Below are 14964 nucleotides of genomic sequence, written 5' to 3'. Positions count from 1 at the left end.
TCCCCAAGCTTAATTCCTGCTCGTCCTCGAGTAGGTAAATGATAAAAACAGAATTTTTGATGTGGAATGCTACTTAGCATAATTTTCAATGTAATTCTCTTATTTGTGGTATGAATATTCAGATCCGAAAGATTTGAGAAAAAAGTTTAATATTGACATAAAAATAATAATACTTCAAGCATACTAACTAAGAAATTATGTCTTCTCAAAATAACATGGCCAAAGAAAGTTATCCCTACAAAATCATATAGTCTGGCTATGCTCTATCTTCATCACACAAAGTATTTAATCATACACAACCCCGATGACAAGCCAAGAAATTGTTTCATACTTTTGGTATCTCAAACTTTTTCAATCTTCACGCAATACATGAGCGCGAGCCATGGACATAGCACTATATGTGGAACAGAATGGTGGTTGTGGAGAAGACAAAAAAAGGAGAAGATGGTCTCACATCAACTAGGCGTATCAACGGGCTATGGAGATGCCCATCAATAGATATCAATGTGAGTGAGTAGGGATTGCCATGCAACGGATGCACTAGAGCTATAAGTATATGAAAGCTCAACAAGAGAAACTAAGTGGGTGTGCATCCAACTCGCTTGCTCATGAAGACCTAGGGCATTTTGAGGAAGCCCATCATTGGAATATACAAGCCAAGTTCTATAATGAAAAATTCCCACTAGTATATGAAAGTGATATCATCGGAGACTCTCTATCATGAAGATCATGGTGCTACTTTGAAGCAGAAGTGTGGTAAACGGATAGTAGCATTGTCCCTTCTCTCTTTTCTCTCATTTTTTTCTTTGGGCCTTTTCTCTTTTTTTATGGCCTCTTTTTTTAATTTTTCGTCCGGAGTCTCATCCCGACTTGTGGGGGAATCATAGTCTCCATCATCCTTTCCTCACTTGGGACAATGCTCTAATAATGATGATCATCACACTTTTATTTACTTTACAACTCAAGAATTACAACTCAAAACTTAGAACAAAATATGACTCTATGTGAATGCCTCTGGCGGTGTACCGGGATATGCAATGAATCAAGAGTGACATGTACGAAATAATTATGAACGGTGGCTTTGCCACAAATACGATGTCAACTACATGATCATGCAAAGCAATATGACAATGATGGAGCGTGTCATAGTAAACGGAACGGTGGTAAGTTGCGTGGCAATATATCTCGGAATGGCTATGGAAATGCCATGATAGGTAGGTATGGTGGCTGTTTTGAGGAAGGTATATGGTGGGTGTATGGTACCGGCGAAAAGTGCGCGGTATTAGAGAGGCTAGCAATGGTGGAAGGAAGAAAGTGCGTATAATCCATGGAGTCATCATTAGTCATAAAGAACTCATATACTTGTTGCAAAAATCTACAAGTTATCAAAGCAATGTATTACGCGCATGCTCCTAGGGGATAGATTGGTAGGAAAAGACCATCGCTCATCCCTGGCCGCCACTCATAAGGAAGACAATCAATAAATAAATCATGCTCCGACTTCATCACATAACGGTCCACCATACGTGCATGCTACGGGAATCACAAAATTCAACACAAGTATTTCTCAAATTCACAACTACTCAACTAGCATGACTGTAATATCACCATCTTCATATCTCAAAACAATTATCAAGCATCAAACTTCTCATAGTATTCAACACACTCATAAGAATCTTTTTACTAACCTTTGATGCCTATCATAATTAAAGAAAATTACCGTGCTGTTTTGTAGGACTCTCAAAATAATATAAGTGAATAATGAGAGAACAATAGTTTCTATAAAACAAATCCACCACCGTGCTCTAAAAGATATAAGTGAAGCACTAGAGCAAAAACTATATAGCTCAAAAGATATAAGTGAAGCACATAGAGTATTCTAATAAATTCCGAATCATGTGTGTCTCTCTCAAAAGGTGTGTACAGAAAGGATGATTGTGGTAAACTAAAAAGCAAAGACTCAAATCATACAAGACGCTCCAAGCAAAACACATATCATGTGGTGAATAAAAATATAGCTCCAAGTAAAGTTACCGATGGACAAAGACGAAAGAGGGGATGCCTTCCGGGGCATCCCCAAGCTTTGGCTTTTTGGTGTCCTTAGATTATCTTGGGGTGCCATGGGCATCCCCAAGATTAGGCTCTTGCCACTCCTTGTTCCATAATCCATCAAAGCTTTTACCCAAAACTTGAAAACTTCACAACACAAAACTCAACAGAAAATCTCGTGAGCTCCGTTAGCGAAAGAAAACAAAACACCACTTCAAGGTACTGTATTGAAATCATTATTTATTTATATTGGTGTTAAACCTACTGTATTCCAACTTTTCTATGGTTTATAAACACTTTTACTAGCCATAGATTCATCAAAATAAGCAAGCAACACACGAAAAACAGAATCTGTCAAAAACAGAACAGTCTGTAGTAATCTGTAACTAACGCAAACTTATGGAACTCAAAAACTTCTACCAAAATAGGACGACCTAGACAATTTGTTTATTAATCTACTGCAATTGGAATCAGTATTTTATCACGTTCTGGTGATTTTAAACAATTGTTTTCGTGAACAGAAAGTTTCTGGAATTTTCAGCAAGATCAAATAACTATCATCCAAGAAGATCCTATAGGTTTAACTTGGCACAAACACTAATTAAAACATAAAAACAAATCTAACCAGAGGCTAGATCAAAGATTTATTACTAAACAGAAATAAAAATCAAGAAAAATAAAATAAAATTGGGTTGCCTCCCAACAAGCGCTATCGTTTAACGCCCCTAGCTAGGCATAAAAGCAAGGATAGATCTAGGTATTGCCATAATAATAGGATAGATCACGAAAACTCATTTCATATTCTCTACGTTCAGCAGCAAGTTTTCTTTGAGGCAGGCAAAAGTAATCAAAAGGGCTAAATTTAATGGGACAGAAGTCCCCAAGATCAACTTTGGGAGGTATAGGTTCCTCCTTTGGCCCTTCGTATTGCACAACCAATTCATCATTATAAGCATTCTTCTGACAGAACTTCATGAGCCTAAACTCGAGAGAATATCCTAGCTCATTATTTCGAATAGCAAAATCATTATTAAGTTCAGAAATTCTATCAACTAGAACATTGGTAGGAACCCTTTTTCTAAGGTTTTCATTAAAAGCAACATAGTCTAGAGATTGAAAACGCATTATTTCCTCTTGATCAAAGAGGATAGCCTCTTGGGAGGACGGCCAGCGTCCACCCTATAGTGCGCAAAGATTTCTTTGGCCTCTTTTATTATAAATCTGAACTCATGAGCCAAAAAGATAGTAGCGGCACGCTTAACAGAAGAATGCTCAATATTAGAAAATTCTAGGAAAATCCTTTGTATGCAAGGATGCATGTGCATAAATTGTATTCAAGTTCAACTACAAGCATGGCGATAGCGTCTGCAAGACTACTAGTTCTATGAAGAATAGAACTACCCATAGAAGGCAAAGCACTGGCACAAGTAAAGAAATCTTGGATAACTCCTTTTCCAATAATATTACCACTACCGATTCGGAATTTTTTTGTATGTAAGATAGGGGGTTCTTCAGCAAGAGCATCCGAATTTTCCATGTTATTATTATTGTCCATATCGACAATAATTTCCCCAATTTCAGACATAACGGCAGAAAGTGCGAGGAGCAAAAGAAAGAGGGAGGCGAACAGAAAAGAGAGGGCGAATAAAACGGCAAGGGTGAAGTGGGGGAGAGGAAAATGAGAGGCAAATGGCAAATAATGTAACGCGAGGGATAAGAGTTTGTGATGGGTACTTGGTATGTCTTGACTGGACTTGACGCGGATCTCCCCGGCAACGGCGCTAGAAATCCTTCTTGCTACCTCTTGAGCACTACGTTGGTTTTCCCTTGAAGAGGAAAGGGTGATGCAGTAAAGTAGCGTAAGTATTTCCCTCAGTTTTTGAGAACCAAGGTATCAATCCAGTAGGAGATCACGCACAAGTCCCACGCACCTACACAAACAAATAAGAACCTCGCAACCAACGCGATAAAGGGGTTGTCAATCCCTTCACGGTCACTTACGAGAGTGAGATCTGATAGATATGATAAGATAATATTTTTGGTATTTTTATGATAAAGATGCAAAGTAAAATAAACGGCAATAAAAATAGCTAAGTGTTGGAAGATTAATATGATGGAAAATAGACCCGGGAGCCATAGGTTTCACTAGTGGCTTCTCTCAAGAGCATAAGTATTACGGTGGGTACATGAATTACTGTCGAGCAATTGATAGAATTGAGCATAGTTATGAGAATATCTAGGTATGATCATGTATAGGCATCACGTCCGCGACAAGTAGATCGAAACGATTCTGCATCTACTACTATTACTCCACACATCGACCGCTATCCAGCATGCATCTAGAGTATTAAGTTCATAAGAATAGAGTAATGCTTTAAGTAAGATGACATGATGTAGAGGGATAAACTCATGCAATATGATATAAACCCCATCTTTTTATCCTCGATGGCAACAATACAATACGTGCCTTGCTGCCCCTGCTGTCACTGGGAAAGGACACCGCAAGATTGAACCCAAAGCTAAGCACTTCTCCCATTGCAAGAAATATCAATCTAGTAGGCCAAACCAAACTGATAATTCGAAGAGACTTGCAAAGATAACCAATAATACATAAAAGAATTCAGAGGAGATTCAAATATTGTTCATATATAATCTTGATCATAAACCCACAATTCATCGGATCTCGACAAACACACCGCAAAAGAAGATTACATCGAATATATCTCCAAGAAGATCGAGGAGAACTTTGTATTGAGATCCAAAGAGAGAGAAGAAGCCATCTAGCTAATAACTATGGACCCGAATGTCTGAGGTAAACTACTCACACATCATCGGAGAGGCTATGGTGTTGATGTAGAAGCCCTCCATGATCAATGCCCCCTCCGGCGGAGCGCCGGAAAAGGCCCCAAGATGGGATCTCACAGGTATAGAAGGTTGCGGCAGTGGAAATAGGGTTTTTCCTCCGTATCTGATGTTTCTAGGGTATATGGGTATATATAGGAGGAAGAAGTATGTCGGTGGAGCAACGTGGGCCCCATGAGGGTGGACGGCGCGCCTGGGGGGTAGGCGCGCCCCCTGCCTCGTGCTCTCCTCGTTGATTGCTTTACGTAGACTCCAAGTCCTCTGGATCATGTTTGTTCCGACAATCACGTTCCCGATGGTTTCATTCCGTTTGGACTCCGTTTGACATCCTTTTCCTTCGAAACACTGAAATAGGCAAAAAACAGCAATTCGGGCTGGGCCTCCGGTTAATAGGTTAGTCCCAAAAATAATATAAAAGTGTATAGTAAAGCCCATTAAACATTGGCTAAGTCAGAGGCCCTCTAGAAGAGAGCCTCCGAGCCCAGCCTGAGGAGGGCACCGGGCGTGCCTTCCTATGCGAGAAAGGGAGGCGCCCCATCCGTGGGCGCTGGTCCTGAGGTGGTGCCACTGGAGACACCGCTCTCCTGAGGCTCTTGGCGAAGCAGCTGCTTCTTCTTCTTGGGGACTGCCTCAGGAGGGTATATGGCGCCTTTGTTGTCCGGGTCTTCAATTGTTGTAGCTTGGTAGGCGCGCTCGAGGGAGCACCCGTGTCCTTCTCCTCGCAGGCAACCGTGATGACGCTGCAGCTTCCTGGCATCTTGAGGATGTTGTAGCCGTGGTGGTTCACCGCCATGAACTTGGCCAGGGCCGGATACCCAAGGATGGCATTGTATGGCAGGCGGATGTGGGCGACGTCAAAGTCGATGATCTCGGTGCGGTAGTTGTCGCGCTGGCCGAAGGTGACAGGGAGGCGGATCTGCCCTATCGGGGTGGTGGAGCCGTCGGTCACTACTGAGAAGGGCTTGGTGGGCTGCAGCTGATCATATGGCACTTGGAGGCGGTCGAACGTCTTGATGGAGAGAACATTGAGTCCCGCAGCACCATCGATGAGGGTCTTGGTGACAAGGACATTGCTGCTGACAGGCGAGCAAAGCATCGGGAGGGCACCAGCGGTTGCTACGCACTTGAGCTGGTCGGATGAGCTGAAGCTGATGGTGCACTTGGACCACCTAAGCGGGCGCATGGCCTCGAGCCTGGGAAGGGCCGCGTTCACCTCGCGAGCGAACTACTTGAAGATGCGATGAGAGGCTGGTGCCTGAGCGCCACCCAAGATGCAGGCTATGGTGCGAGGCTCCTAGAAGCCCCCAGCCCCCTCGTCCTGGTGGTGGTTGTCGTTCCTTCTTGGTGGTGGCGGCAGCGGAGGGAGGCCGGCGTTACCCTAAGGATGGTCCTCACGAGGCTGGTCTCTCCAGGCTCCCTCACGAGGTTGGCCTTGCCAGCGATCCTCATGAGGCTGGTCGCGCCACTCCCGGCGGGGGCTGCGGTCATCCCAGCGTCCTCCACTTCGGCCTCCTCCACGGCCGTAGCCTCGATCATTGCGCTCGGGGCGTCGACCGAAGCATCCGTCACGGATGGCTCTAAGCTCCTGACAGTCATTGGTGTTGTGGTTGTGTACGTTGTGGAAGGCGCAGAACGGGCGGCTGCCCTTGGATGACTCGGGGTGGTCGCAGCCGCGCTTCATCTCTGGCTCAGCCACGAGCACTGTCGCCACCTTGCGCTTTACGTCCTTGGTCTTGGCCTTCTTGTCTTCTGGGTCGGCAGCTGGAAGCTCGAGGAGGGAGAGGCGTCCCTCCTCAGCTCTCGCGCACTTGGTCGCCATGTTGAACATCTCCAGAGCCGTGCACATGTCCTCTAGTATGGCGAGCTCCTCCTTCATCTTGACATCACGGACGCCATCAGAGAATGTTGAGATGGTGGCCTCGTCCGACACCTTGGGAATCTTTAGGCGAACGCTGTTGAAACACTGGATGTACTTCTGCAGGGTTTCCCCTGACTGCTGCTTGATATGCCGCAGGTCGCCCGCAACAGGCGGGCGGTCGCGCGTGCCCTGGAAGTTGGCGACGAAGCGCTCGCGCATCTCTCCCCAGGAGGAGATCGATCCCGCGGGCAGGTTCTGGAGCCACGAGCGCGCGCCGTCTTGGAGGGCCATGGGGAACCAGTTCGCCATGACTTTCTCATCGCCGTTGGCCGCCTCGATGCTCAGCTCGTATAGCTGCAGGAACTCAGTAGGGCCGGGGGGTGCCGTCGTAGCACGGAGGTAGGTCAGGCTTGAACCTGCCGGGCCAATCAACCCTGCGTAGCTCAGGGGTGAAGGCGCGGCAGCCCACGGTGGTCACTGGAGCCCGTCATGGAGGCGGAGCCTGGTCTTGACATCCACGCGCCGCCGCTACAGGCAGTGCGCGGTCTTGATGTGGTGGTGCGGGGAGCGCGGGAGCACATTCTCGTGGCCGCTGGATCTCCTAGCAGCTTCCTTCTTCGCGTGCGGGCGCTCTGCGTGGTGGGTCGCGCTGCGGGGCTGCGCGTCTTGGTCCGAGGGTGACATCTTGACAAGGAGGTGGTGGTGGCGCTCCATGGGCTACATCGCCCGCGGCAGGGGGTGGACAAGGAAGCGAAAGGGACGGTGCTGGAGAGCCCCCAGTGGCGCTGACGAGTTCGGCGATGCGGTCTAGCCAGTCTTTGTAGAGGTTGTCGACGGGGTGGTAGCGCAGGAGCTCACGCGCCATGAGCAGCGCAGCCTGCGTGTCCGCGGGCCCGCGATGAGCGTGGGACGACGAGCCAGCCGGAGTCAGGGACGGGGTGGCGGTGCGTCCGTCCCTCCGCACGGAGGGGTGCAGCGATGAAGCTTGCTCCTCGTTCCCCGCCGGGCCGGTGGCGGCGTGGGCAACGGGTGATGGAGAGTGGCGGGGTGGCCCGCCGACGGGCGCTGTTTGGGCGATGCGAGCGTTGAGAGCGGCTCGGCGCTCAGCACGGGCCCGATGAGCATCAGCCTTGGAAGCGGTGGAGCGACGATGCGTCGGTCGGCGGAAGAGAGGTTTCAGCGCACCCCTACCTGGCGCGCCAAATGTCGGATTACGGGTTCTGCAGACCCTTGAGAGGTTCAAACTCTGGGGTGCGCATGAAGAACACTCTCTCCCCAGCTCGCTCGCTAAACGATCCCACGGCCTAGCACGACGAACCCAAAGAACGAGACACACAGAGATTTATCCTGGTTCGGGCCACCTTGCGCTGTAATACCCTACTCCAGCTTTGTGGTGGATTGCCTCGAGGGGCCGAGGATGAACTAATACAGTGGATGAACAGCCTCAGGAGGTGAGGTGTTCTTGAGCTCGATGAGCTGGTGGATGTGAGGATGGTCTGAATGATCCGTCCTCCAGATACTCACTACGGTGGTGGCTAAGTCCTATTTATAGGGGCCTTGGTCCTCTTCCCAAATGTTAGGCGGGAAGGGATCCCACAATGGCCAAGATCGAAGGGGGACAACTAGTACAAGCTATCCTGACAAAAGTAGTCTTCGCCTGCAAAGGCTCTGGTGGTGACGCCGCCATGGGCTCCGCGATGACCTTCGTCTTGCCGTCCTGGCTGTCTTGGTGTTGTTGCACCGATATGGAAACCTTTGCCTGATGCCTCGGGACCCCGCGCCTGCGCTTGCCTCCTTAGCACCAAAGAGGAAACTGGTACGCTCCGCCCGCTGGCGCCCACCTGGGCTTGGTCGTCATGGCTCACGTCACGCGAACCTTGCGAGGTGCACCCTGCATTGATATCTCCGCTCCTCGGGAGCCAGCCTAGCGAGGCTGCCCTCAGGGAGGTCTTGGTGTCGTCCGCCCCTCGAGGCCTGGCCCCTCACGAGGGTCTTGAGCTGTTGCTGCTGAAGCTGGGCCATACCGGGCCATCGGTGGAGCCACGCGATGGGCTGCAGGCAGGCAAGTCTGGGCACCCCCGGTCCCAGAACGCTGACAAGTACATGCTATCTTGACAAAAGTAGTCTTCGCCTACAAAAGCCTTTGGTCGTGACGCCGTGGTGGGCTCGGCGATGACCTCTATCCTGCCGTAACCTTTGGCTGATTCCTCGGGACTCCGCGCCTGTGGTTGCCTCCTTAGCACCAAAGAGGAAATGGGTACACTGTGCCTGCTGGCGCCCGCCTGGCTTTGGTCGTCATGGCTCACGTCATCTGAACCTCGCGAGGCAAGCCTTGCATAGAAATCTCCACTCCTCGGGAGCTAGCCCGAGGAGGCCGCCCCCCTAGGGAGGTCTTGGTGTCGTCCGACTCGCAACGCTTGGCCCCTCGTGAGGGTCTTGATTCGTTGATGTTGAAGCTAGGCCGTACCAGTCCATCGATGGAGCCACGCCATGGGCCGCAGGTAGGCAAGTCTGGGTACCCCCGTTCCCAGAACACCGACAAAAGGGGTCACCATAGTGGAAAATTAGTCATTGTGCACTGATAAGATAGCAAATAGTGCTATCATACCTAACTCTGCAAGCTGACAGAGTGCATTAAATGCGCCGCTCAACGTCACATCGCAGCTTGCCCGGCAGGCCCTACCGGGCTGTTTTGCCAGCTTCGCATCTGCTCGCTCCACACATCGCAGGACGGGTATCGCCTGTAGGCATTTCTTGTAGAAAGTTGCCACCATGTGGTGAATGGCTGCCACTTAGTCACTTTGCGGCTTGACACAGCTTTGATCGATGACTTGCGTCGTGATGAGGTGGTGTGGTGAGGTGGTTCTGCCCTCGCGAGCCCTGGCAGGCCTGCCGGGATGACCTGGAGGCTCGCTCCCGGGGGTGACCCCGTCATTGCCAAGCTCGCTTGCCCAGCAAGGGAGGCTCCTCTCTTTGCAGTATCTTACTTCTCTGGCTTTGTCTTGGTCCTCTTGAGCTGCATGTTGGTTTCTTGAAGATCTAATCTCTTTTGCTTTTGCTTGACCTTGGTGTTGTAATCTTGCTCTCATGCTTGTGGGCTTCATCGTCCATGCACGAGTCAGGGGAAAACATATACCCCTATTTATTTTTTCCGACATAAGCCCCCGGGCCTGAGCCATACGTCTCGCGCGGCACGTTGGGTTAGGCCCCAAATAGTGCACGGACACGTGGTAGGAGAAGGCTGTTTACGCCGGTTGGCCATGATGACCAACCAATCCAACGTCCACTTCGCACAATTACTGCGAGTCGTGGGGTCGTGGGACTTTTGCAGTTAAGGTAAAACAGTAACTTTCTGAAGCATCGCCCCCCAGCTCCACGTCTTTTTTCCTTAAGATAGGAAAATGCGGAGCGGCACGGTTCACTTGTCACCCGCCCTGCCATTCCATCATCTTCCCCCGCAAGCCAAACAACTACCCCTTCCTTTCTCTTCCTCGCCCGCCGCCGCCCTTCTCGCCGGATTTCTTCCCCCCATTCACATCGCCGCCCATGGAAATGGGGAAGAAACCTGCAACAAAAGGGAAGCAGGAGGCCACAGCGAAGGAGGTGGTTGTCGAGGGGAGCAAGAGGGAGGCGGAGTTGGACAAGAAGCAGAGGGGAGCCGTCGTCTTCCTTCCATCGAATCTGGACGGCCCGGTTCTTCAAGCAAGGTACGAGTACTTGTGGGGAAGGGAAGTCCCGAAGGGGCATGGAGCGCCCAGGGTTTTGGCGGAGGGAACAGAGGATCCGCCTGATTCGTACCATTTCTTCTGCGCCTATTTCATCTGTGGCCTTTGTCCCCCTTTCTCTGAATTCCTTGATGCGATCATGATTATTTATGGATTCCACCTTCTCGACTTCACGCCAAAGGCAATGGCGACCATGGCCATTTTTGCTCATTTGTGCGAGAATTTCGTCGGAGTTACCCCCAATGTAGATCTGTTCAGGCATTACTTTGTCCCGCGGGTGGAGAACAAAGGTCATCGCGCCCAGAACATCTGCTAGATGCCGTGGGTGGCGAGGAAGATCTGGGATTTTATCTCTGGCAAGCAGCGCGAGAGGTGGGATGAGTGGAGAGGAGACTAGTGCTGGATTCAGGATGAGGAAGCTCCAGAGTTCTGCGAAGCACGGATGCAGTGTGTAGAGCGCAGCAAGGAATGGAGCGCATACGGCCTGACCAATGACAGGGTTCGTCCGGAAATCAACAAGATCACCCGCTTGAAAGCTGCCGAGCTAACCATCGAGCATGTGGGGGCCGATTTCCTCATCCGCCGTATTACGCCACTACAGAAAAGGAACAGGCCTGCCTGGCTATATGGCGATGCTGGGGATAGGATGAGATTGCTTCCAGGCTTGGCTAACAACTTATCTGTATATGGCCATGCCTGGCTATGTGATCAGTTGTTTGGTCGCTTCGAGTTGTTCAAGCTCCCGGCAACCGTCATCCCTCTGAACATCAATTCCGCCCGGGATCAGATATTGAAGTGGATGCCGGACTGCAATGCTCACGGAGTGGCGGGCGATTGGCGGTTGCCCTCTCTTGATGAGGAACATGCATGGTCCAGCGCCCTGGTGGAGAGGGTCACCAGGGTTGAGACTAGCATGTACAAATGTACCTCTTCTGTGGAGGCAGCGTTTATCAAGAGGAGAATCAAGGAGGACAAGGGTGCCTAGATTGTTGCGAGGGCAAGGGCCGCGAAGGCGGGGAAAAGCAAAGGGAAGGCTGAGGACGAGGATTCCTCCCATGGTGGCGGCGAGGCGCAGGACACGAAAGAGACTGCCAGGGAAGACCTTGCCGGGGATGCTCCTACCGGGAACGGGACTTCCGGGCTCGATGCTCTGGCCACTACGGTAGCAGAGCTCCAAGAGGAGGAGGAGGTTGGTGAGGCAGCGGAGCCCGAGGCACACTATCTTGCGGCTGGACCTCCACAGGCGTGCCGCTAACCGGGGAGCGGTGGCTCCAAATCCAGCGCCTGCCGCCAAGAGGGTGAAGAAGACCACCACCAAGGTCACCAAGACTGATGTGGCATGTCGCCAGTCTCGTCGCCTCGCCAAGAACGAAGCTTCCCCCGCCAAGCAATCGGTGAATGTAGAAGTTGGCTCCAGCCCCCACACTATCTCGAGTTCTTCACACAGCTCGCCTTCATCGGAGCCCCCGTCGCCTCAGCTGGTGTCAGAGCTGCCAGAGAGTTCTGCCCCTCCGCCTCAGAAGAGAGGAAGGGCGCCCTCGCCTCCTATGGAGTTCAACTTGAACTCCATGCTCATTAAGGAAGGGTAAGGAAAATTTCCTTTCTCGTAAATAGCTTCAATATGCTTGATTATCTTTGCTGGCTGACCTCTTGTCTTGCTGTTGCTGGCAGGGAGGTGGAGGAGGACACGGAAACCCTCATCCACCGGCCATGAAAGAGGCTCTGACACGCTGGGTCGCCGAAGACTAAGGAGAGCCCAGCCTTGGCGGGGAGCAACACAGAGGACCCCGTGTCGAGCCCCAACCCAGCCCCCGGCCCGGAAGTGGGGGCCGGCCTCTTTCATTGGAGGCAATGGGGACGGGCTTCCTATTCCCACGGCCGGAGGAGACGGCGAGACGATGTTGGGTGAGCCCCTCTTGGAAGGGTATGCCCCCTCCGCCAACCAAGCCGAAGAACCCCCGACGAGGCCCTCCGTGGATGAGACCGCACAAAGTGCTGCCATGACTGCCGCGGCAGGGGGTGGAGTCCATAGCTTGGAAACTAATGCTACCAGGGCAACTGAGGGCCCTGCCCGATAGACTTCTCCAGGTACTTAACCCCTGCTATTTTTTCCTTTCTTGTTCACATCACCTCTCCTTATATCACACTTATCTGAAACTTTTGTCTCTTTGTCATTCGCCCGTTCTCTTCCCTGCAGTCCCCCAGGACGAAGAGCCAGAGTTGCTAGAAGAGGTGGCCAGCATAGGGAGAGCTACTGCGGATGAGGCCGCCAAGATTGCCACTGTGGAGGAATAGGGCCTCGTTGCCGAGCAAGCTCAAGATTCCTTGGCGGTGGTGGAGCATTCTTCAGAGAATGCTCCAGAGATGGGAGTGGTGGTCGAGGAGAAGATTCCCCTCCAAACCATGAATCCCTTTCCTCCTCTGGGCCCATGATAGAGACCTCGCCACCCCCCTCGAGTCAGCTGACGGTGGTGTTTGTGCAGCCCTGGACCGGAGCCCCTGGCCTGTCAACAATGATGGGCGCGAAGCTTAATGAGGAACTTCAGCGCATTCTGGCGCCGCTGCATCAAGGGGTTGGAGAGGTAGATCATTTAGTTGCCGTCGCGATGGACCTATCTTTCCTGGAGTCCATGGCGACGGGTGTCAAGGAGATGTAGGCCCGGCATGATCAGAAGTGGCAGGCGCTCAAGGAGCGGCGTGAGTCCGCTAGCAGGGTGGACCAGAAGCTGGAGGACAAATGCCTGGAGCTGCGCGAATGGCACGGCAAGCAGTTCAAGGTGCTCATGAGGCAGCAAGAGTCGCTCCTGATGACGAGGGAAGATGTCATGGCCCGGGAAATGCGTCTGGCAAACCGCAAAGCTCTCCCGGACGCCAGAGAGCAAGAGATCTCTCTCCGGGAGGAGAAGCTCGAAGCCACCCTTCGTGCCAAGGATGATGATCTGGAGCCTCTTCTGCAGCAACGTCCCAAGGAGCTGGAAGACAAGCTCTAAGTGCATCTAGTGCCCCTTAGTGATTTTGGTGTATTGAAGATTATAGGTTAAGGGACTAATGTGTTTGTGAGTGTACACATGTCTATAAGTCTATGAGGAGTTTGATATTTACAGAGAAAGTCGACCCCTAAAAGTGAATGTCTTCAACTGAAGTCTTTGGCTTTCTGAAGACTTTGAAAGTGGAGATATTGGTGTGACCGTGAAGACTTGATATTCGTGCGAGGAACATGAAGCGTGAAGACTTTTGTTTTCGTAGTTTCATTTTCCCTTTCTTGAGTCATAGGAAACACCGTACTGTTAAAGGGGGTCGAGGAAAAACTAAGGAAAAGTTTCCAGTGATGCTCATCTCAAAATCCTATACCTACTGATCCCTTCGAGTGAAGCCATTGGAAATCTCATACAGTTCAGTCAATTTCTTTAGTGACAGAGATGAAGTTCTTCTGGTCTCTGAGAAATTTGTTCTGACTGAGGAGTTAGGAATTCGCCAGTGCGGATTGCCTACAAGTAAGGAACATGATAGCCCTGAGGAATTTGATAGTCAAATTCCCGACCGTTGCTGTGCTACGCGCCAGCTGTCCCAAAATATCTACCCACCTAACAGTCATATCATTGAAGGGCATTTATGTCTTATCATGTCGGGCTGCTCCCTGGGCTATAAATAGCCGGCCCCTACAACCACTAGCTGGTTGGCTACTCCGAGAGAAACTGACACTTGTCATTGAGAGCAACCCATCCTCCGAGGACTTTGAGCGAAAATCATCAAGTGAGGAAAACCCAAACCCAAACACCTACAAACCCAAAGTGATTGAGCATCAGCCTGAAATTCCTCAGTGAGAATTTGTAAAAATCGCCTATTCACTCCCCCTCTAGTCGACTTAACGCACTTTCAATTGGTATCAGAGCAAGGTACTCCCTTGTTCTGTGTGCTTTTGGTTTAACCGCCTGGAGTTCTAGTTATGTCAACCGCAAGAATGAAGATTGTGTCATGCCCCATCTTTGACGGTCATGATTTTCCCAAGTGGAATGCCATGATGAAGAAGCGCCTCATGCGATGAACAGCGAGCTGTGGACCGTCACTAAGATTGGCCTTACCGATCTGTGCAAGATGGCGGAGGCTGATGACATTCGCAAGTACACTCTTCTTAACCTCACAGTGAAGGACATCATCTGCTCCTGTCTGTCTCAAAATCAGTTCAGGAACATTATGCATCTCAACCATGCAAAGCTTATCTAGGACCAACTCTCTGAGGTCTATGAAGGTCATCGAACTCGTCATGATCCCTGGTTTGAGGATTTCAAGGAATCACTAAAGAGATGACTTTCGATCCAGAATCATCATCCTCTGCATCGTGCCTTATGGCAAAAGGTGCCAAGGTAACTGAATGCTACCTGTCTGAGTCTAGTGATGATGAATCTAGTGATGAATTTGGACCCAGCTATACCAAACTTGCTTCCCTTGCCACTAAACAACAAAGAGCTT

This window comes from Aegilops tauschii, chromosome 1 (genome assembly GCF_002575655.3).
Source record: "Aegilops tauschii subsp. strangulata cultivar AL8/78 chromosome 1, Aet v6.0, whole genome shotgun sequence".
Lineage (NCBI taxonomy): Eukaryota > Viridiplantae > Streptophyta > Magnoliopsida > Poales > Poaceae > Aegilops > Aegilops tauschii.
The sequence above is the reverse complement of the archived record's forward strand: the minus strand, read 5'-3'. Positions refer to the sequence as shown.